This window comes from Olea europaea, chromosome 23 (genome assembly GCF_002742605.1).
Source record: "Olea europaea var. sylvestris chromosome 23, O_europaea_v1, whole genome shotgun sequence".
NCBI lineage: Eukaryota > Viridiplantae > Streptophyta > Magnoliopsida > Lamiales > Oleaceae > Olea > Olea europaea.
The window spans coordinates 5,536,406-5,539,742 of record NC_036259.1 but is presented as its reverse complement, the minus strand read 5'-3'; positions in this window follow the sequence as shown (position 1 = coordinate 5,539,742).

Genomic DNA, 3,337 nt, shown 5'->3' with positions numbered 1-3,337 from the left:
TTTTGAGGACTTCTATCTTTATACTTTTGCACATTAGTTGTGTTTTATGGACCATCTTCTTAATGTCATTGCCTCTTGAGTCTTGACCTTCCCAATTGCTGCTCTTGGGGACTTCTCTTGAAGTGATTGATGTTCATTGGGGTATCAAATTACCGTCTGATACCGAATTCCGAAATTGATGTTTATATCATATGCTTCGATATATTCTGCACATTAAAAACAGTTGCTGGAAGCATACATATCAACACTATATCCGTGCCATGGGACTGTTTGGGCCCATTTTTCGTTTTCCGTTTTCGAAAACGCGTTTGGTCCGTCGTTTCCGAAAACGCATTTTCGAAAACGAGTTAAAATTTATAATTGAAAACGTAAAACGATTTTTTTTCGTTTTCAGCGTTTTCAGTTATAAATGTCGAAAACGCTCAAAACGTGGAAAACGGGTCGTTTTCGGGGAAAATAAAAAATCGTTTTGAAAATGAAAATGTAAATCAACCACTACCTAAAATTCTTCAAGGTGTGCCACTATCAATTGATGTGTTTTAGGCCAAATGCAAGTGGTGAAATCTTCACACAAGGCGAGAGATGCAGTGCAGAACAAGACATAATGTTCCCCATTATGTTACTCTGCCTTACTGTAGGCCGAGACACGATAGTTGAAGATTAACAGGTAGCATGCCAACCTTTAGGGGTGGCAAAACAACAATCACCTTCTTACAGAACGCATGTGACATCAATCCATACAAAATCTAGCAACAAGGTTAATAATAGGGTTACAGTACAGTCAACATTCACGAGTTATTACTAAAATTTTGATACGTCATTATATAAGAGGCTAAAATTATTTATATCTGGAAATGGGAACAGTGACTCTTGTTAATGAAACTAACAATTGACATTTTCGTAAAAAAGAAAAAGAAATGAAAGTAAACATATGCTGATTCTTTTTCATCTGGATCATGATAAATCTCTTCTAAAAATTTCTCGTTTTTGTCCTTGGGACTAGCTAAGGCATGGAAATTGCTACAATCTCTTGAGGAGTTCTTGAAGGAGAGAGAGGATGAATATACTTCTCTTGTCAGCCAACTCGTAGAGAGGGAGGGAGCACATAAGGTCGCAATCCAAGAACTTATCAAGTTAAATTAGGCTTTGGGAGAGGAGGGGAACACTGGATTTGTTAGGTTCGGGACATAAGAAGAATACAACGTTCACATCGCGATCATTGTAATGATTTCGATCATGTAAGGCCAATGGCACATTATAAGAAAATTGTAGCAATTCTGAAGAAATAACTTTGGAAAATGAGAAAATTATTCTCTTCAAATTTCTACTATAGTTGTACAAAGGCAACCATCATATAACACTCATTTAACTTCATAAAGTTAGTTTTTTTACTCTTCGACTCCATCCAAAAGTTATAGTGTTCGTGATGTACAATATATAGACACTAACTTGTGATGGCACAATAGGTTGGAGACTGTTTCGCGCGTGTTAATTCGCTAACAATTAAAGAGGATCAGACGATTGTGTAAGGGACGAAACCTCTTGAGACAAAGTCCCAAAAAGGGGTGTTCCTTTTATTGGCGATGAACTTTACAATTGGAAACGGAAAACAACGTGCCTCCAAGGGGCGCAAGCACACGAGTTACAGAAAAGGAAGTGTTTAAATCTAAAAGCTAAAGAAATGAAAGTTACATATTCTCTGTTCGAGAGTTTTGGATTCGGTCCCTTGCTTCTATGTTCTTTCTCCCTTTTATACTTCATAGGCGATTCCTTTGTGATTAACTGCTCTAAAAAACTGCTTGATCGCCCTATAACTACCCACTTTCTTTGTAGTGGCCATTTTGTCATGAAACTGTCCTTTTAACTGCTGCCAGTATCTTGCATCGTTCAATCGCTTTCGATTGAACCCCTTGAGTCGTGGAACGTGGTAAGGTTACTTTAGCAACTGTCTCAATAACTGCATTTCTTGATAATCATAATGCGTTATGTTTGTTGATACCTTGGGCGACTTGAAGATTTGGGCGAGACTCTGGGCGACCGTATGCCACTCTATTCGTTCAGACTCTGAGCGACTTGCAAACTTGGGCGATGGCGTTACCGCACTATTGGGCCCCTTATTTGGGCCTTCACCTTGATTCGTTCAATTGGATTTCGTTCTTTGGGCTATCTGATTTGGGGGTCCTCCAATTGGGCTTTACTCTCTGGGCTGTTCGATTTGGGCTGAATTTTTTTGTGTCAACAATTACCCCCCAATATGGCAGAATTAATAATAATTATTGAATTTTGCCATATTCACTTCACGTCTCCAGCAATGTTCGCGATTCCCAAAGAATTTCAATCATTGTTTCCCTCTATAACTTGAAAAGGTGCGTCGCTTTGCAAACCCTTATAAACTCCAAACACGCCATTTTACTGCTACCAAATCACGTTTCATATTTCTTGCGCATCCTTCACGATTCACGTAACTCTGAAAAGCTTCGTTCCTTCTTCAATGGCTGCTTCACAATCTCAAGCTAGCGACTCCTTTAGTTTTGATGACTTTCAGAAACTTCTGAGTCGTCCATACGTAACCCCAAGTTTTCTCGCGCCCGCCGATGTTGGACGTAATGAGTTTTACTTGGGTCCTTTCTTCAACAATGCGGAGGCAGTTGAACAGGCGGCGGTGGGTCAGCTGTTTCCTTGCACTCATGGCCCTCATTTTCTGAATTCTTTGCCGCTGGGGCCTTTGTGGAATTCCAAACCTCTTGGTCGAGCATCTGACTGATGAACGTTGGGTGATCTTCTCCTTCATTGCCAATATTTACTTTGATCAGAGGGTCTTGTACTTGAGCGTATCCAGGTTTGGCAATCCGCATCACTTCATCGTCCAGTTCTTTTGTAAGTACTTCCTCTTCCAAACAGTCCACTTTGTTGACTTCTCGGCCAAGGCTTTGCTCTAACTCGAATACTGCCAACTTGTCCTTCAACGCTTTTAGGGCAGTCTCTTCCTTTGCTTTGTCATTGCATTCCTTATTGAAAACCATCAGTCTGGCTTTGAAGGTCTGAATATCGGCCATTTGCTTTTGCAATTCAGAATCCATTCAAGATTCCTTGATTATTCTTTTGCCAATCACTGGCTCTCCTAAGGCCACTATATTTGGCCTCATCTGTTTGAACATCTCAGTAAGTGCGTCCACTGAAAATGGTTCTTCGCTTTGTGCGACAACTTGAGTTTCTTCCCCGTCTTGTACCACTCTGACAGGTCCATAGTTTCCTTCGTACATAAACTTTTCCACTGAGTTTGCTTCTGCGACAAAAGGCCTATGATCGGCCTGCACCACTTCTGCTTCGCCTTTGT